The 21,494-nt window shown below is 39.0% G+C and overlaps 1 non-coding gene and 1 pseudogene across 1 annotated transcript; one reads left to right on the top strand and one right to left on the bottom strand.

The window, feature by feature from the left end:
- Window positions 1-3,139: 3,139 nt before the first annotated feature.
- On the bottom strand, window positions 3,140-3,212 carry TRNAT-AGU. The gene has a single exon. It is a non-coding gene; the product is annotated as a tRNA-Thr (tRNA).
- Window positions 3,213-6,022: 2,810 nt separating this feature from the next.
- On the top strand, window positions 6,023-21,239 carry LOC122794958 (annotated as a pseudogene).
- The last annotated feature ends 255 nt before the right edge of the window (window positions 21,240-21,494 follow it).

The raw sequence follows: 21,494 nt of genomic DNA, 5'->3' as shown, positions 1-21,494 counted from the left end.
TTCTCCACCCAATAAAATTATTCTCCTGTGCCCCTGTCGAGCAGAGCCACAGAGGTGATCCCCGGGGTGAATTTCCTATTTCCCATCCAATCATCAAGATTTTCCTTGAAGAGTGCTAATGAGGAGCTTTGTTTGATATAGATAGGTAGTTTGTTCCAGAGTATGGGAAGTCTCTGGGACAGGAATCCATCCCTCCAGCATGTTCTGTTTATTGTGGTGACAAGGTTTAAGTCCCTAGAGCATGTAGCTCGGAGGGATTGGGATTTCTTTAAGTGGAGCATGTCCAACAGCTCTGGGTTTGACATAGCTTTGTATGTTAGGCAGAGATTGCCTCTGAGTAGGCGATATGCAACGGAGTAAAGCTGGAGTTTTTCAGACGGTCTTTGTAGGGCATCTGTTTGTGGCTGGTAATCCTCTTTGTGAGGTATTTCTGTGGCCTTTCCAGTTGTTGTAGATGTCTTGTGAGGTACATACCAAAAGGGGCATTGTACTCTATAATAGGTCTAATGAGTGACGAGTAGAGGGGAACAATGACCTCTTTTTTTCCTGGATGAGAAACCTTTTGTTATGAGGTGTGGCACGTAGAAGGATTTCCTGACTACTGTGGTGATGTGATTATCAAAGGAGAGACTACTGTCCACCTGTGTCCCAAGTTCTCTTATCATACTTTCGGTGTTAAGCAGACTACCACCTATGTGGTAGCTCATGGGTACAGAGTTTTTACCAAAGGGGATGACAATGCACTTTTTGGCATTGAGCTTGAGGCCATGGCTTTGACACCAGGCATCTGTCTCAGTGAGGCCCTTTTGTAGGATGTCCACATCGTTAGGAGTTTCAATTATGGCTCCTAGTTTGCAGTCATCTGCGAACTTCATTAGCCAAAGACCTTCTGTGTTAGCCTGTACTTCAGAAAAGTATATACTAAACAGAGTGGGGGATGGTGTCAAAAGCCATGGCGAAATATAGATCGGCTGTGTAAACCACCTTACCCTCGTCTACGGCTTTGGTGACTGCTTCAAAGAAGTCAATCAGGTTTAGAAGACATGGTCTGCCTTTTCCAAACCCGAACTGGGAGAGGTCCAGAGTTTGGAGATTACCAATGTCTTTGTTAATAAGTTCCATGATGATACATTCCATGGCCTTGCAGACCAGGCACATTAGGCTAATGGGGCGGTAGTTCCCGGGGTCCGTGGTGGCTCCCACTTTGTGGAGTGGGATAACTGTCACTGTGTGCCATTCAGTGGGCACAAAGCCTGAGGTGAGGCTATGATTGAACATGGTGCTTAGTTGGGGTGCCAGTTCATTCTGTAGTTCATGTAGAACGCAGCCTGGAGAGTGTGGTTTTTACCTGTGCAGCTGTGATTACAGGAGCTCTGCATTCTTCCGGTATAGAGATGGGCCCCTTAGGGGGTGAGGGGGGATAAAGTTAGCACTGAACCTGTCTGCCAGGATGTTGGCAATATCAGTTGGTTCTGTATATTTGGTGCCATTGTGCTGTAACTCAGAGCAGATCGGAGTGTTGCCACTGAGATTATTGACATAGCTATAGAATGCTTTGTGGTTGTCTATAGAATCAGTGGTGATTTTGTTTTCATAACTAGCTTTCGAGGATTTTATGAGGGATCTCAATTTCTTACTGAGGCTGACCAGGGAGTTCTTCCAGTCATGGGCTTTTACTCTTTTTTGCAACAGTTTCTTTCTTCTGTTGTAGAGTTTGTTTATGGCAGGGGACCACCAGAATGGCTTCCTTTTTTTTGGAGGCTAGCATCTTGGTTCTGTTAGGGATAGCAGGATCCATGCACTCATGTAAGTGCTTATAAAGTGCATTTGAGTAGAATTCAGCAGTCATACCTCTATTGCCTGTCTGCATAGGTGTCGTGAAGTTTGCCACTTCTGTCTTAAGAAGCATGAAGTTGGCTTTGGAGAACTTTTACTGTGGTTTCCCTAATGAAGGGTGGGGGCAGGATGTAGATGTCTAGGCTGATTAGCTTGTGGTCGGATCTGACCAACGAGGAATTGACCTCTGGTGTGGAACACCAGTCGCCCATGTTGGTAATGACCAGGTCAAGGATATTGCTGCCCCTGGTGGGGGTGTGGATAAGTTGATCCAAGGCGTTGGAATTTATGAATTCCAGAAAACGTTGAGCAAAAGAGTTGGTACATGAGTAGTTTTACCAGTTAGTGGTGGGGTAGTTGAAATCACCCATTATTAGGGTGTTGGATTGTACCCTAATATTTTCCAGTAGGGGAGTGAACTATCTGGCATAGAGAACTTACGTTGATAAAACCTAGAAAGTGCTGTATGCATTTATTTGTAAGAGTGCAGGCCTTCTGGATTGTGGCTGTCACAGAAGAGGTTCTGTTTTTGGCTAGGATATGGTAAGGGATCTTACTTATAGGAAGATGAGGAAAAGTTTATGGTCATTATCTTACTGTACAAGTTTAGCTATGATGGAAGTGTAGACGAATATGGATGCACCACCAATGATAACAGAGACACCCTCAGTAGAAGTGGTAGGCATTGAATTCTTGTATGAGGAGTGTACTATGTCTGCACTGAGACCATGATTTAGTGATGATGCATATGTCTTTATTTTCTAGGGCCAGGAGGGCTTCTAGGAAAGGTAGTTTCTTACCAAGGCATCTAGGTGTGCAGCATTACTTTTATAATCTCCTGATTTTGATTGGCTAGGTTGATAGATGGAACAGCCTGACATCAACTAAAAAGGTGCTATGAGTTTGGAGAAAGTTTTGTCCAACATATGAAAGCCTTGAGAAGAAAGGTACAGCCCATCTCTAGCAAAACTGATATCCATTTTGTTCTTGACTGAAACACTCTGGGCTTCCTTGGAATGGCACGAATAACTAAGCTAGCTGTCAAAGTTATATTATCTTTGTTTATATTGTAGCACCATTCTCAGCGAAGATACATTGCTGCTCAAGACTACTTGCATATCTGCCTTGCGTGTATATCAGAGAGCTTCATCATATTATAGGTTAGTACTAAGCTAACTGCTCTTGCGAGCCATTTTAAGCCTAGCCAATTATCCTTTGTGAGACTCAAACCCTGCACCTTGTGTTTGTAAAGCAAACACCTTAACCATTAGGCCACCCTCCCAACCGAGAAGAAGGGAAACACAGGCTCTGATGAGATTTGAACTCATGACCGCTGGTTTACTAGACCAGTGCTCTAACCCCTGAGCTACAGAGCCATATCTCCCTTTATATAATTCAAAGATGTGTGTTTGAAGGTATCCTTACTCCCATGTGAACAATGACCGTGTTGTATATGTACTTGAAATGAAGGAACTTGAGTACTCTAATAAACTCTTATATTTTGGCACCTGTGAAACAGTTTATGATCACCTTTTCCATGCTCAGCCTGGCGAGTAGCAAATCTCTGTACCACACAAAGGACTCATCCATTTCTATGACAGCACAGTAATGCTCACTAAGCACAGAGTAATTTTCTTTTTTTTTTTAAATCTCTTTTTTTATTTTTAAGAGAATTTTTTTTAATAAAAACAAATAGTTTTACCTCACAAAGTGGATACTTTACTGACCTTAAACTGGTCAGCTATAGAAAACTGAATTTTTGCTAAAAACGTCAAAGCTTAAGACACCTGAGCTGTATGACTTCTCAAAACCACCTGACTGGCCAGCATGGAGTCAAAGGTTTGCACGTTTTAGAGTAGCAATCAAGTTAGAGTCAGAAGAAATTCAGGTAAACACTTTGTTATATATTTAATCTGAACATTATGAGTTTAATGAAATTAAGGATAAACAAACTAGAGACAGATTTTATTCTTGGGCTGGCTGATATGGAAGCTTCCCACAAATTACAACTTGAACTGTATTTAAAAACAAGAAAAGCAAAATGCAAATTTAATTATGGGGAAATTAAAACATCTGAGGTAAAACAAAGGGAAAATGATCATTTTAAAAGTATTTATAAAACTGGTCAAAGTGAGCATGTGCACTTGAAGCAGAATGAATGTAAGCTCACAAAATATACCAGGTACAACCGTTATCATGTTCAGTCATAGCACTGTGCCACAGGAGGCAAAAGGTATAAGAGATATAATAGACTTTTCCATTCTGCTGTTGTATGTAAAACAAAGTTAATTAAAGTTGCATCTCAGAATAAAACTGAAAATAATTTTTAAAAACATTTTTCCTGGGTTCAGACACTATTGTGTCTAAACTAAAGCAGACTGGCTTGTAAAACCTACTATTCATGGAACTCAAGTGAGTTTCAAGACTGACACTGAGGTTGATGCTGCTGTGAAATTATATGCAATCTGACAACATTTCTCAAATTATCCACAGTTATATAAAGCAGAGAAAAAAAGTAGCCTTGCAGGCAAACTGAAGAGCATTGTTAAATTTCTAGCAGGTCTAAGTAGGTGTACAAATTTGAGTTCTGGGTTTATGTGCTGGATTGCCTGTACATAAATAATCTGCTCAGCGTAACTGTGGCATGGAAAATGGGAATAAATACCAAAATGAATGAAGACAGTGTTGACATTCTTGGTGAAGCTGGTCTGCTTAACTGTGATCTAATAAAGATTAAAGCCAAATGTTGTTCCATATGCCTTAACCACACAGAGAAAAGTGTCATTCTCTTTGCTGTATAACGTAGAGGCAGAGCTAAAAAAAATGCAAAGCCTTGGTATAATAAAAAATGTACTGTAGCTAAACTAACTGAGTGATGCTCATCCATGGTCCCAGTACTAAAGAAAAATGATAATGTAGAAATATATGTTGTCCTAAAAGGCTTAATGATGTAGTGAGATAAAGGTATGTTTTACCTACATTAGCACATATAGTATGTAAGCTAGTGTTTTCTACATTAGTTGCTTCCAGGGGGTTTTGACAAGTACCCCTAGAAGAAGAAAGTCATAAGTAGGCAACCTTCATTATTCGGGTGGGAGGGTTCACTTTGCCATTTGGTATAGCCTCAACACCTAAAGTAGCTGAGTTTGAGCAAGGTAAGTTCATCAGTTGCAGGGAGGGAGTGGGGGTGGGAGTGCAAGTTAGGGCATCAGACAGTGCTCAGGAGAGGCATTTAGGTTTAGGGAGCAAGGGGGAGTTTAGGGTTATACAGACAGAGAGGACTTTTTTATTAGCAAGCAATAAGGGACTTTAGGTTTAGGGAGTGGAAGGAGAGTTTTAGATTTAGGGAGTGACTGGGAAGTTAAGGGTGAGAATGAGAGAGGACAGTTTTAGGTTTAGGCAGTAGGAAGGTAGTTTAAAGTTAGGGAGTGGAAGTGTAGTTTTATGTTTAGGGATCAACTGCGGACTGTAGGTTTAGGGAGGAGGGAGTGGAGTTTTAGGTTTAGGCAGTGACTGGGAACTTTATGGTTAGGGTGTTGGAGAGGAATGCAATGGTTAGTGACAGGGACCAAGTGGGAGATTTAGGGCTCGGGTAAGGCTATACAGTCCAGTAGCTGGTTATCTCTGAATCAGAAATGGTTAATGAGAGGTATACACCTTGTGTACACCTCATGGTAATTTTTTTGAATTGGCCCTATATTCCAAAACTTACATAACAGAAAGAGCAGCATGCATACTTTTCCCTAGTTTGGCAAAAGCATGCGTTTCCATTTACAGCGACCATATCTCTTAACTTGACATAATTTTCATCAGAGTTGTCAAAGACTATGAAAATATTACACTCATGATAATTATTATCTAACAAAAATGATCAATGAAAATTATAAGGTTCAATTTAATAGAAGTATTTATACAAAAAGTAAATGCAATCAATAGAAAATGTAGTTAAATTCTTGAGAGAACAGCTCAGCAAAGCTAGTGTATATAGATAATGTGGCACTTCAGGAAGATTCTAACATAAACTTCGACAAGATTTATGAGACTGTAATGCAACACTAAAGACACATGAGATGAAACTGATTAGAGACAAGATGGTTGTCATAGCAACACCAGGGAAATCAGAAGGAGATGAATACTAAGGAGAGAAAGTAGTTGAACAGGTTAAAAGCTTCAGGTATCTAGGAGGATGGCTGTGGAGAAGGGAAGTCAGAATGAGGAGGTGAAAGATAGAATCAGAGGTGCTGCAGCTAACTGGTGCAGTGTTTCAAGGGTAGTGTGTATCAGAAGAATGCCAAAGAAGCTGAAAAGTAAAGTATGGGATACAGTGGTGTAACTAGTGCTTCTGTATGGCACAGAGACATGGGCAGTGAAGGCACAGCAGTTATGGAAGCTTGAGGTGATGGAGATGAAGTGCCTGAGATCGGTGACAAGATGTACACTATGAGACGAATGATGAAATGAGGATACCACAGCAGAAGCCAATGCAGCCCCAATTGTTGAGAAGGCCAAGGAGAAGAGTTTGCAGTGTTTAGTCACATGTGCAAAAAAGGCCAAAGATGATTTAATGAAGAGGATTTGGGGTAGACAAGAAGAAGGCAAGAGGAAATAAGCGAAGAGATGGATAGATTGTGCAAAAGAAGACTTGTGATAGTCAGGCATGGCAGTCAAAGAAGGTAGGAGAGTGTCACTGAACTTACAGAGGTGGTTATAGTTGACATAACATCCCAACCACATGTAGAAAAATGGGAAAAAAAGAGTTGATGATGATGGTGGCAAAACTCAAAACATCAAATTTTTTTTATTTCTTCACAGCAATTCTAAATGTTAAAGATTTGTAGTGTTCTCCCCATGGTATCCTAGGCACAATTATACTCCCCAGTATCTGCATCACGGGATGACAAAAGCACACCTTGTACAGAAGTAGAAAATATGTTTTAGCCTCTAACTCTTCCTCTTGCCACCTTAAAGTACATTTATGTTTTGATTAAACATACTAAGCTTTACTGCTCAAAACAAGGATGAAGAGATGACATAAAGGTAATAAACTTCCCAGTGATGTAAGAGGTCAAAATAACTGAGGCCTGTTTAAGAAAAAAAAAATGAAAGAGCATCTTTCAAATGAAACAACCTGCAACTGCTTCAAAGACAAAGGATAATAACTGGAAATGGATCATCTTAACAAAAAGTTGCTTTCTTCACAGGGAAACCATAATGTCAAATGTTGATGTTTCTGTACAAAATATAGAGAAAATGACCATTTCCGATCAAGCCCAGTTCCACATGACAAACTTAGCAATTTCTCCTATGGATAATGTAAATAATATATCCAGTAAACTATGAATACTCTACATAATAAATCTACTGAAAAGTGACTACTAGAAATATCTGAAATACTTAATGAGAAAGGCTGCTATATGCTGTATTGTACAATCACTACTGCTTCACTGATGTACTGTTTGCTTATTGCAACTGTCTGTTGTTGAACGAATTGCTTTGTTGTTGATATATGTGCACATCTTTTCATATTGGCCCTGGGCATAGCTGAAATGTGTCTGTCGACCAGTCTTCTTAGCTAGTTAACAACATGAAATAAATAAACAAATAAATAAAAATAAATAAAGGTGAGTGAAGAGTGTTAATGGGACAGACAAATAGTAGGACAATAGAACACAAGATGGTTTGGAGAATAAGTTAAAACAAATTATAGACATAGGTTCATAGGGTCATAGGTAGATACTAGGCTATTGGCCCTAGGGCCTATATAAGCCTAGCCAAATGGTACCCTGGCTTTTGCCACCCAAGAAAAGTATTTTCCTGTGCCCCTGTCAAGCAGAGCTACAGAAGTGATCCCTGGTGAGAATTTCCTATCTCCTATCCAATCATCAAGATTTTTCTTGAAAAGTGCTAATGAGGAGCTTTGTTTGCTATAGATAGGTAGTTTGTTCCAGAGTATGGGAAGTCTCTGGGACAGGAATCTATCCCTCCAGCATGTTCTGTTTATTGTGGTGACAAGGTTTAGGTCCCTAGAGTGTGTAGCTCAGAAGGATTGGGATTTCTTTACGTGGAGCATATCCAACAGCTCTGGATTTGACATAGCTTTGTATGTTAGGCAGAGATCACCTCTGAGTAGGCGATATGCGACAGAGTAAAGCTGGAGTTTTTTGAGACGGTCTGCATAGGGCATCTGTTTGAGGCCGGTAATCCTCTTTGTGAGGTAGTTCTGTGGCCTTTCCAGTTGCTGTGGATGTCTTGTGAGATACATACCAAAAGGGGTGTTGTACTCTATAATGGGTCTAATGAGTGATGAGTAGAGGGGAACAATGACCTCTTTTTTCCTGGAGGAGAAACCTTTTGTGATGAGGTGTGCCACATAGAAGGATTTTCTGACTACTGTGGTGATGTGATTATCAAAGAACAGACTTCTGTCCTCCTGTGTCCCAAGGTCTTTTATCACACTTTCGGTGTTAAGTAGACTATCGCCTATGTAGTAGTTCATGGGTACAGAGTTTTTACCAAAAGGGATGACAATGCACTTTTTGGCATTGAGCTTGAGGCCATGGCTTTGACACCAGGTATCTGTCTCAGTGAGGCCCGTTTGTAGGATGTCCACATCGTTAGGAGTTTTGATTATGGCTCCTAGTTTGCAGTCATCTGTGAACTTTGTTAGCCAAAGACCTTCTGTGTTAGCCTGTACTTCAGAGAAGTAGACACCAAACAGGAGAAGACCTAGGACTGAACCCTGTGGTACTCCACTTGTCAATGGTCTGAAGTTGGATTTAGAGTCTGCTACTTTCACAGTGTGGGTTCTGTCAGTGAGCCAGTTGGCAACCCATCTTGTAACATAGGGATTTATACCTAGTTTAGTGAGTTTATCTATAATTCCAGAGTGGGGGATGGTGTCAAAAGCCTTGACACGATCTAGATAGGCTGTGTGTACCACCTTACCCTCATCTACGGCTTTGGTGACCACTTCAAAGAAGTCTATCAGGTTTAGGAGACATGATCTGCCTTTTACAAACTCGAACTGGGTAGGGTCCAGAGTTTGGAAATTACCAATGTCATTGTTTATAAGTTCCATGATGATATGCTCCATAGCCTTGCAGACCAGGCTTGTCAGGCTAATGGGGCAGTAGTTCCCGGGGTCCGTGGTGGCTCCCCCTTTGTGGAATGGGATAACCATTGCTGTGCACCATTCAGTGGCCACAAAGCCTGAGGTGAGGCTATGATTGAACATGGTACTTAGGTGGGGTGCCAGTTCATTCTGTAGTTCATGTAGAATGCAGCCTGGGATGTTGTTAGGTCCAATGGATGCTGTGTTCTTGGCTTTGGAGAGTGTGTTTTTTACCTGTGCAGCCGTTATTACAGGTACTTTGCATTCCTCTGGTATAGAGATGGGCCCTTTAGGGGATGAGAGAGGGGTAAAGTTAGCACTGAGCCTATCTGCCAGGATGTTGGCAATAATCAGTTGGTTCTGTATATTTAGTGCCATTGTGTTGTAACTCAGAGCAGATCTGAGTGTTGCCATTGAGATTCTTGACATAGCTATAGAATGCTTTGTGGTTGTCTTTAGAATCAGTGGCAATTTTGTTTTCATAACTAGCTTTGGAGGATTTTATGACGGATCTCAGCTTCTTACTGAGGCTGACCATGGAGGTCCTCCAATCATGGGATTTTACTCTTTTTTTGCAACAGTTTCTTTCTTCTGTTGTAGAGTTTGTTTATAGCAGGGGACCAGCAGATTGGCTTCCTTTTTTTTTGCAACAGTTTCTTTCTTCTGTTGTAGAGTTTGTTTATAGCAGGGGACCAGCAGATTGGCTTCCTTTTTTGGAGGATAGCATCTTGGTTCTGTTAAGGATTGCACGATCCATGCACTTGTGTAAGTGCTTATAAAGTGCAATTGTATAGGATTCAGCAGTAGTATCTCTATTGTCCGTCAGCATGTGTGTCGTGAAGTTTGCCACTTCTGTCTTAAGAAGCGTGAAGTTGGCTTTGGAGAATTCTTTACGGTGGTTTCCATAATAGGGGGTAGGGGTGGGATGTGGATGTCTAGGGTGATTTGCTTGTGGTCCAATCTGACCAACAAGGAATTGACCTCTGGTATGGAACACCGGTTGCCCATGTTGGTAATGACTAGGTCTAGGATATTGCTGCCCCTGGTGGGGGTGTGGATAGGTTGATCCAAGGCATTGGAATTTATGAATTCCAGAAAACGTTGAGCACAAGAGTTGGTACATGGGGCATTTATTCATTTATTGCAATAAAGAGCAGAATGCAGTACAATAAACAGTTATGCAATGGCGACTGATTAGGACATGCTTAGTAGCTCATACGTGCATTAAATATCTACACCAGGGTATACTCGTATTTCAAGACTTAGGTTTTCTAGCAGGTTTGATCTCCATGACACCTATTCTGTGTGACAAGCCATAGACCAGTACACAGGATGAGTTTATCTATTTATTCTTTTTTCAGTCTGGACATAGTTAAATTGTTTGTACTTGCATATAGTGTCCTTATTGGGTATATAATTGCTTCATTTCACTCATCAGCCGCCACCATGTTTTTCCTGTCATAGAGCATGTTCTAGATGCTTGCACAGTTTAATTAAACTGAATTTAATTGGTATTATTTTGCAGCTGACTGAACAGGGAGCATTTGTCTTCACTGACAGTAGTTCCTGTCAGGTAAAAAGAGCTGCATTTTTCCAGTATATGCACTTGTATAGAGCAGTTGCTTATAAAGAACATCTACAGTTAGCTGGGTTAGTAATTTTTTTTCTACTCTGAAAGTCATAATTACAGCAGTTGTTTTACAGAAGTACTGGATGCAGCATGTTTGGTATTTCATCATTTGGATGATGATCTGTAATTCATGAATCCTTTCTATATTAGATAACTTTGAACTTTGTATAACTGAAGATAGCACAGACAACAATTTGGTAATTACCTCCTAGCTGCTGGCCTTTTCAAGTGACCTTTAAATGGTAGTAGAGTATGTCTTTTAATCCATACTGCCAGGGAAGAATTTATCATGACCATAAAATTTAGCGTGACATTTCCTGACAATTCTGATTGTGAAGTATATCAGAAAACATAAAGTGATGGTAGGGAATATTGGTTCAGGAGGCTTTGGGCTTTGAGGTATTTTTTTATCAGCAGTTGTATGCAGAAAAAGATCAGCTGTCTCAACTGAATGACATCAAATAACCTGAGTACAGTCCCTTTGTTGAAGGAAGAGTTGGACCAGACAGTCCTGCACTTGAAGAAGGGAAATACTCAGGGACTGAAATTGTATCCACCTGAGTTTAACTTTGTCTTTGGGAATCAATCCGATTTCGCATGTTAAGTTAAATATGTTGAATGGTTTCCATAGAGAAAAGCAACTCATTGCAGAGCATGGTAAGATGTTGTGATATCATCCATCTAGTATAACTTCAAATTTTATGCCCCTAAGAAACCATTTAGAAATGGGTACCTCTTATTTTTGTCCTCTTCAGATGCTCCCAAAAATCATTCAGAAATGGATATCTATTTTTTTTTTATTTGCTTCATCAGGTACATGTTGTAACTAAGATAGATTTTGTTCTACCCAGGGTCTCCATACAAAGGGAGACATTCTAAGTTTCTGACCACAGTTAAAGAGATCACATCAGCTGTCTTAATGCTGTTCCTCCTGTAAAAAAGACCATTGCACATGAATACTGCCCCAGCTCTTTTAGAGGCACTAATATTTGAAATATTTGTGCTAAATTACCATTGTGCCTTACAACATTCAGATGCACACATATAAAAAGGGTTTATGGCTAAATATAGAAGCATCAACCACTGAACGATAAATCATTGAAAAAAAACACAAAAAACAATCAGATGAAAATAATTTGAGAAGAAACAAAAACATTAAAATCACTACAAACAATGCTCCACTAGATATCTCACCAACTTTTCTCAGTCTTTAGTAACTAAATGATTTTTACGTAAAGTAACAACCTGTCATGTATATAAACAAAGCAAGTCTCCACATTCTAGGTATTAGCTGTGACAAAAATAGGCTCCTGACTTTAGTTTTATTTAATTGTAATTTATATCAAAGATTATTGTGACAATGTTAAAGTACTAGTTTACTCCTCCAACTCTAAAATCACCTGTAATTGTTTATCATTTAGTGCCTTGTATGCCTAGATATGTAATCCTCTGTAGTACCAGTATTGCCATATAAACAACTTTGTGTTTATAGTTCTATATGTAACACTAGTTAGGTAATATTTTTGTACATTTTCCATGAAAAGGTTCTAATTGCATTTATCTAATGAAACAATTATTGTATATTATAATTGGATTAATACATGTCTTATAAAGCTTAAACATGTATTGTTCATCCCTCGTATTAATGCATTTAATTAAGCACAATGCCTAACTGTCTCATGGCCCTGCTAAGTACTGTATCCAGATAGATACCAATGGAAAACTTAAGAAGCAATAATAACAGCAAGGTTCATAAAAAGAGATAACTTCAGCCAGTTCTTTTCAATCCAGATAAAGAAACATAGGTATGCATTGTTTCCCGAAATACATCACTTTGCATTTATCAGTGCTAAAATGCAAGCCTGAGATGTTAGCCCAATTTGAGATTACTTGGTTGCCTCAGTGTTATTTTTATTGGTTATTCTAAAGCCAATTTTTCAGTAATCACCATATTTACTTAGCCAACAAGGATCATTCTTAGTAAATGTTGCATATATAGATTGAATAAGTAAGGTCATTAGCACTGACCCTTGCGGTACCCCTCTTGGTGCAAAGTCAGATAATAGTCCTAGCGCATTTATTGCTTATTGTCTGTTACTTAGCCAGTTCATTACCCAGTCTATTATAAAGGAATTATAATTCCTTTCAAGAAAAGCATTACAAAGTGTGGCATGAATTAGCAAGTTAAAAGCTTTAGCTAAGTTTAAAATATAATTTTATTTATCTATCAATTTAGCCCCATTAGACCAATGACCTCTTTTCAGGGGAGACCCGAGGTGGTATTCATACTGATTAGTCACTAGGGGATATTTTGCCAGGAACCTGGGGAACTTCACCTATTATTTTCATTATGTGCTGAGACACATTTTATATCCACCTGAGCTACCATCAACTCAGGTAGATGGTTTGACATCCCATCTGAAGGATGGCATACCCCTTTATGCTGCATTGCAGTGTCAGTACTGGAAAAAAATAATCCACCTGCCTCATGTGAACTAAAACAATAAGTAAGAAGGTCACTGAAAAACCAATCAGTAAAAACAAAATGAAAACTCCAGCAAAGCTAGAACTTCCACTGACTGACCTCCTAAACCTCTTATGTCAAAGGCACATGGGATATATGCAAATGATCCTTGTGAATATCAGGTGTTTCAGCTAATTGGCAATTCTGAATGTCCGTGACGTGTTTCGTTGTTTTACTGGACAATTCAGGCCAATAAAGCCAAACCCCACTAGTTGTGGATATGTATATTTCGGCATTGTTATGACTTTGTCAGCACAGCACAAGCAGAGTGTTTGACTAAGCATTAGAAACACAGGGCTGTTATACCCAACTGATGTCCATTATCATTAGGGTCACTGCAAAAATATCCCAAACAACAAACTAAAACAATAAGTAAGAAGGTCACTGAAAAAACAATCAGTAAAAACAAAATGAAAACTCCAGCAAAGCTAGAACTTCCACTGAGTGACCTCCCAAACCTCTTGTGTCAGAGGCATGTGAGATATATGCAAATGATCCTTATGAACATCAGGTGTTTCAGCTAATTGGCAATTCTGAATGTCCATGACTTGTTTCGTCGTTTTCCTGCACAATTTCAGGCCAAACCCCACTAGCTGTGGATATGCATATTTCAGCCTTGTTATGACCTCATCATCACAACACAAGCCAAGTGTTTGACTAAGCATTTTGCAGTGACCCTAATAATAATGGACATCAGCTGGGTATAAAAGCCCTGTGGTTCTAATGCTTAGTCAAATACTCTGCTTGCCTTTGACTTCTACTTCACCTTAAATAGTTGCACAGATAAGGCAGTCCCTATTCACACTGTATATAATGAGAATTTTAAAAACAAAGCCCTCTAATGTAATACCCATATAAATAAATAATACAACAAGAGGAGAAATTACTTAATGCTTAGAAATAAGTCACATTCTACTCACCTTGAGAGAGCACAAAAACAAACTGGTAACAAGCTTAAGGGAACCATGAAGAATCTCAAATCTCCATATGAACTTGAAATAGCCACTGAAATAAAAAATAACAATAAATCTGTCTTTAACTATGTCAGGAAGTTAACTAGACAGTCAACAAAGTTCAGAGTTAGTCCACAATAATCATGCCCACTCTGGTACAAATCAAATAGCTTATATCCTACCTGAAAACTATAATTCAAATCTTACTCCACCCACAGTTATTGGATTCCACAGATTTCACAGTCTTCACCACCCCCTTTAGTTACTATGGAACAAGCTCTGCCAACCACCTCCAAGGACTGAGATAACATACCAGATTGCCCAGTTATCAGTAAAAAATATAGCTTATCTGAACCCCTACACTGCCTCTTTAATCTAAGAATCTCCAATGGTTACATTCCTGAAGTGTGAAAAATGGCCACTGTAATGCCATTACACTAGGGTAGTTCAACAACAGACCGTGGTAAGTGCAGACCATCTAGTCTCACTAGCCTCATATATACAGCTATGGAACATATTCACTCAGACCTCATTAATCTGTTAACGCTGGACTCTCGTCAGTTTGGCATTTTCAAAGGAAATTTCTGCGCCTTTATAGGTTCATAGGTAAGTACTAGGCTAGCTGCTCTTACGGGCAATTTCCCTTTTGGTGCTTGAATTAACCTCATTTGGTGCTAGATTGGCCTTACCCATTTCATGGTCAATAATTATATATTACTCCTAGTAATAATAACTAGGATCATACTGTAGATAATTTGATGGGACTCATGCATAGAATAAAGCATTTAGGATCTTCCTCTATCCATTAGTAGAACAGGGGACAGACCTGTGGTAAATTTTCTGTTTCCCATTCATAAATCCAACTTGCACTTGCATATGAACAGGAATGAGCTTTGTTTAATGTGGATTGGGAGTTTGTTTAATTGCAGCAGTATTCTATGTGGAATGAACCATTCTGCTGATGTCACTGAAGACGTTTAAATCTCTAAACCAAGTATTTTGATGCCATTTTCTTTCTGATGTGCAGTAAATTCATCAGTATTGAGTCAAAGGATACTTTCTATGCCAGACACTGGTCACCTCTTAGCAGTCTGTAGGAAACTGAGTACAGTGACAGGGAACTGAGTCAGTCTATGTAGCACATATTGTTTAAGCTTTGTATCCTTTTAGTAAGGTATCTCTGTGGGTGGTCCAGTTGTTGCATGTATCTAGACAGATACATGCTGAATGGGGGGGTATTATACTCAATGACTGGTGTAATAAGGGCTGAGTAAAGGGGGGCAATGACATCCCTAGATCTAGACACAATCCCTTTGTTTATAACCTGTGCAATATAGAAAGGCTTTCTTTGTGAAATGGACACATGTTAGTCAAAAGTTAGGTCACTGTCCACATATGTTCCCAAATTCAGAACATTAACTCTTAGGGGTGTACTGTCAATGTGGTAGTTCCTAGGGTAGATGTCTTCCCAAAGGATATGATAATGCATTTTTTCGCATTAATTTTTAGTCCATGATTTTTGCACCAGTTGTTCATTTGGGACAAGCCTTACAGCAGGATGGTTAAGTTATTTGGGGATTTGAAGACTGCTCCTAGCTTGCAGACATCTGCAAACTTAGTCATCCATAGCCCTTTGGCATTGGCTTTTACTTTGAAGAAGTAGATGCCAAATAGGAGAGGCCTCAGCACAAAACCCTGTGGAACTCCACTGGTGACTGATCTCCATGTGGAGGTAATTTCCCCTATTTTGATTTCCTTTATTCTATCTATGAGCCATCTGGCAATCTATCAGGTGAGAAAAGGGGTTTATTCCCAGTTTATTTAGCTAAAAATACTATTCCTGATTAGGGAGTTCTGTCAAAAGCTTTGGTTAAGTCAAAGTATGCAGTGTGCACTGTTTGCCTTCATCCACTGCTTTGTTGACATTTTCAAAAAAGTCCACCAGGTTGAGTGAACATGACCCACCCTTAACAAAACCATACTGAGATGGGACCAGTGTTTGGAGGTTCCCTATGTCCTTATTGATTAGTTTCATGATAAGTCTTTCTGTGGTTTTGCAGATGAGGCTCATCAGACGTATAGGTCTGTAATTGTCTGCATCTGTGGAAGGTCCTTCCTTATGCAGGATAATGACTGTAGCTGTTCTCCATTCACTTGGTCCAAAACCTGTATGGAGTCTGAGGGTGAACAACGTTGTTGGGGATGGGTTGGCTAAATCATATTTCATGCTATTTAGGAATCATCCAGGGATATTGTCAGGACCCACTGATGCAGTATTTTTAGCTTTTGATAGTGCTTTTAGGATTTGGTCTTGTGTGATAGTTGGACCTTTAACCTGAATAATTTCTTTGAAAAAGTCACTCAAGCAGTGGATTGCAGTTACAAAGTACATACTGCATATCTGAGCCTTTTCAAGGCCTTTGGCACTATTTCCATGCAGGCATTAGTGACAAACCAGTAAATCTGAATATAAGCCCTTATGCTGTGTTGTGGATCGCTAACTGATTGCCTAATAGAACCCATGTAGTTAGAGTCACTAGTGCCATTTTTAAGAGCAAAATATTTACCAGTGGTGTACCAGGGGGCTTAGGGTCAGGCCATGTCCTATTTGGCATCTATTTCTCAGATGAATAGGCCAAATTCTTGGCCTTTGGTCATGTAAGTTTGCAGACAACTGTAAACTGGGTGCTGCTATTCTATCTTCCACTGACTCACATTTGCTCCTACATGGGTTAGACATTGTTAACAATTGATGCAAGGACTGTGGTCTCAAATTAAATGTGAAAAAGTAGTGTATTTAATTTTGGTAAACAAAATATTTTTGAATGCTATATAGGTAACACACTCCTCCAATCATACTCTGTCATGAGGGATCTAGAAACTCTTGTTGATAATTCTTTATCTTCTGTCCATTATGTCTGTCCAGTAGTTTGGGAAGCCTTCTTTCTGACTTATCTAATTTCCAAAGGCATCTCCAAAGATGCCTTAATTTCCCTTTATTTGTATCACATTAGACCAATTATTGAATATAATGTTCCTTTTGGCATGTATTTGTCTAAACATATAACTCAGCTTGAGAGACCTCAGAGGCCCCTAACTAAAAAGAGAACTGACTTCAAAATTCTTAATTATCAGGATAGACTCATATAGATAATTATATATGAGAATCTCTGTCTAGCCTTTCAAGCAATGAAATATCTGATCCTTTTTGACTTTCTATTCCTTCACAGAACAAAGGGTTCCCCAGATACTCAGTTAAAGGTACTAAACCTTCATCAGTAGATAAATAAGACACTCTGCTTGACATGTAGTAGATGTTTGTCCCAGAGGTAAGAGATCATACCTTTCAACCTCTTAACCCAAGAAATTTGGACAAAGCCTGATATAGTGGGAGTACAAAGCCCCAAAAATAGGGACAGATTTTAAATATTGCTCTTATAAATTTAGAAAGTTGCTAGAATAATAGAATATGTATTAAAATGCATTTTCTAAAGGATATGAAGTCTGCAGCTCAAATGTATGACATTATTTACTAATTTAATTCCTCAGATCAGATCATCCCAATGATTTGCCAGAAAAACAAAAATTTTATGAGGAACAGATCAAAATTTTGAGGCAAAAATCTGGATGTTCTGTGAAAATCTGGACAGTTGAAACTTATGTAGGAGATAAGTTGGGATAGGAATCCATTATGCTAATGTGTCTTAGTTATCTACTGATGAACGTTTAGTAAGACACATTATTAGCATGATCCATTCATAACCGGATGCATTAATTACCTCTGGTACAAACTATTTCTACATGTCAAACAGAATAGTACCCTTACCACCTGTAAGGTAAACCCGGGTAATTGGTTGGACAGCCTCAAAATTTGGTTGGACAGTGTATCTTATATTGTCCTCCTTGAGGCTGAAGGAAAATTCTAAATATGGATTATTGGCAAGGTTTGTAATGGTTTGCAGACTGATTGCATAGTACTTAATTATGAACCTATAAACTCTCTCTATAGCAAAAATAATTAAGGTTTCAGACAATGCAGATGTTTTCCAGCTTTCCTTGCATTTTCTTCAAATACTAGTCTGGATTTGCAAGTAAATGTTAGTATTGCTGGTGAACAGTAGCCTGCCCAATCATTTATATCAGACTTAGTTTTGTTATAAGGAACTGGAGTTCATCCCATAGCACTCTCATGGTTCATACACTCTCCATAAATGTGCAGCTACTTCCTTGCCCAGTATAGCATTTTGAAATGCACACTTTGCTCACAGACACTCAGCAAAAGAAACAACAAAACCTGGCATCAGTATAAAGTAATGAAAGAATCATAATACTAATGGGGATAATACATTCTTCTATACTATCTACATCCCAGCTGAGGTTATTGTATAAATTCAATTGCACAATGCCCCTGTATGACCAAAATAGGTAGCAAACATAATCCTTCCTGTTATCGCAGTACTTTGCACAGCAGATTAACAATACATTATAAGCCACTTAATAATAACTATCCAGCATCATTATTTTTATCTCACTATATACATAATCCTTCCTGTTATCGCGGTACTTTGCATAGCAGATTAACAATACATTATAAGCCACTTAATAATAACTATCCGGCATCGTTATTTTTATCTCGCTATATACAGCTTGCTTCCTTCAGTCCTATTCAGCTGGCTTCTCACCTTAAAAGAAGAGCAGGCATTCCTGTGTTATTTCAAAAGCAGTGATAACACACTGTTCTAAATCATAGCATGCTGACGTATTTCCCTGTAAACTGCAGAAGAAAAAGGTTTGATGATTACAGCCTGTCAGTGTTACTTCTATTGTAAGCACTGTAATGGTGCCTAAGTCAAAGAACGTATGGAAGCAAAGTAAGTTAATAGAATATAGATCACAAATAGCAATGTGGAGATATATTACAGAAAATATTTGTAATCATCTGAGTAATACTGCCTTCATTATGACACTTATGGCTACACAAAGCAATTGAACTGGTGTATTCATTAGAGTGTAACTATTCTGAACAAAATGACTTCCTCATGAGGTAATGCAATCTGAAAGCTCACCTTTTTCTTTAACTTGCACCCATATTAGATGAAAGATGTCCTGTCATCTTCTGTCTAGATGATTTATCACTAGCACAAATGTTAGCACTGCTATAATGTTTTCCTAAAGTGACATTGGAAGTCAATTTTATTCAGGATCAGACATAAACCTATGGAAAAAAATCAGAGAGCTTTGGAATACAGCAGGTTTTATTCAGAGAGAGAATGCTGACCTGTCTTAGCGAGCAGCAACAGATTATGTTAGTGGATGAGAGCCAACATGAAGAGATGAATGTCATGGATGATGTGCTGAAAGGATTAGTTATGTATATGACCACCTTGCCCATTTTAACAATAAAAAGGCAGGTATCCTGGAAAGCTTACTGATGACACTAATGTGCTTTTGGCTAAATCCCAGCAAAGGTATAAAAACTTCTGAATTATATATTTGATAGTCCAGCCATTCATGAAGTGCTGGGTTTAAGTTTTTAACTAGTCATTTCAGTAGAGTGAGTCAGAGAATTATTTGCTTGTTTAATTTTTTAATACGTATGCTAAACAGGTAAGCCCACAAGACACAAGTACTCCTTTTCATAGATGACCCAGGAGCACTGTTTACTTAGGGTCAGACAACTGACAAATGGAGGTAAAATTAATCAAACGTTGTACCCTAGAACACACAAAGCAGCTCAAAGCCTTAATCCTCTGTGCTGCCATTTAGATAAACAGGGACGTGAAACAGAATTTACAATGTGTTGAACTTGCTGAGGCATGTTATCTATGTTATTTATTTATTTATTTACCGTTTGTTGATAGGGTTGGCTATGCTGAGCAAAGCCCATTTTCAGAGGAGACCGGGAATAAGTTTTAGCATTGCAGAGCAAAGTTTGCTTTCAGATGGGACCCAGGAAAAGTTGTAAACTAATCACACAATAAAGTAGCATAAATTGTTTGGATAAGAGTGACAAATCATTTCAAACTGACACAAATGCAGGACTGCAAATGTTTGTAACTGAGTGACTAAATGAGTAACTAAATAGAACTCACTTGTAATGTACGAATTTATATAATAGAGCCATATGCACACACTTCTAAAACAGATAAGTGAAAAAGTTAGACAAGGTCATTAGTTACAGTTTGTATCCTCCTGGGTTTTGCCAACTCTCGAAGCTTGTCATCTTCCTCCACCTGGTCACAGGATATAATCAACCACTTTAACAAATTATACTACATGGAAAGTTGGACAAAACTTTTACAATGTGGATCAGAGTTATTTGAAGCGTCTGTGTGGTTCAATTCTGCATGGTCTAAAATTGCTTTTAAAGAGTTCCTATTCTGGAAAAGTGAAGCTTCCTGATAACTTTGATTCACAAACTCAGTAGCCCAATTGTCCAACAATCTGAGAGATCCAGGATCAAGGATCTTGTGGCTCATGTTAGGCATTTGGTGCTGTAGAGTCCATGTCTGACCGTGTCTGCATCCACTCTGGGGGAAAGCAAAATGGGGAGCTATCTACTGAAGATCTGCTTTCATGCTGCGGCTTTGAGTGTGGAATGGGATGCAATGGTGGCTATTCATTGGGAGCGTGGCAGTACTGGACTGAAATTGGTGTCTGGGGGGTCTGTATGGTTCTGGCATAGGTTGCAGGCCATATACTATTCCTCCCTGTGAACATCACATGAATGGCTCATGGCCACCATGTTCTGGAGAAGGTGGTGACACTCCACCCTGTGTGAAAAAGTGTGATGCTAGTTATACTCCTTCATATGAAAAGGTCAATATTTAGGGTGAATCTGCCTATAGTGTCCCTACTTCTCCTGAAAGCACAATGGAAGAAATTTATAAAAATGGACCCGTGGAGGGGGCCTTCACTGTGTATGAGGACTTCCTGCTGTATAAATCAGGTGTGTACCAGCATCACACTGGAGAAGCAGTCGGGGGTCATGCAATTAAGATCTTAGGCTGGGGCATAGAAAACAATACTCCTTACTGGCTGGCTGCTAACTCATGGAATACAGACTGGGGTGATAATGGCTACTTCAAAATCCTCCGTGGGCAGGATCTTTGTGGTATTGAGTCTGAGATTCAGGCTGGAATTCCAAAAAATGCAGCACAGCTTTCTAACAGCATCCTTTTTTGAAAAGTACAAAAAGTGTTTTGCAGCAACACAGTCAGAGAGAAAACATTACTAAAAATCACTGCTTTTATTTTAAATTTAAGGACATACTTTTTAACTGTTATAATGAAATCCAGTTCCAAATCATGCTTGCATAAGTGCAATTAGGTTTTACATTTTTAATTGTATTAGTTTCAGACTTGTGTTTACATGAGACTGCTTATAAGAATACCTTTTATAACTGACCATAAATTGAGAACCAGTTTTTTTTTAATCAGT

Source organism: Protopterus annectens, chromosome 2.part1 (genome assembly GCF_019279795.1).
Source record: "Protopterus annectens isolate FY-2018-M chromosome 2.part1, PAN1.0, whole genome shotgun sequence".
In the NCBI taxonomy this organism is placed as follows: domain Eukaryota; kingdom Metazoa; phylum Chordata; order Ceratodontiformes; family Protopteridae; genus Protopterus; species Protopterus annectens.
Note: the sequence above shows the minus strand (reverse complement) of the source record. Positions and strands in the feature narration are given on the sequence as shown.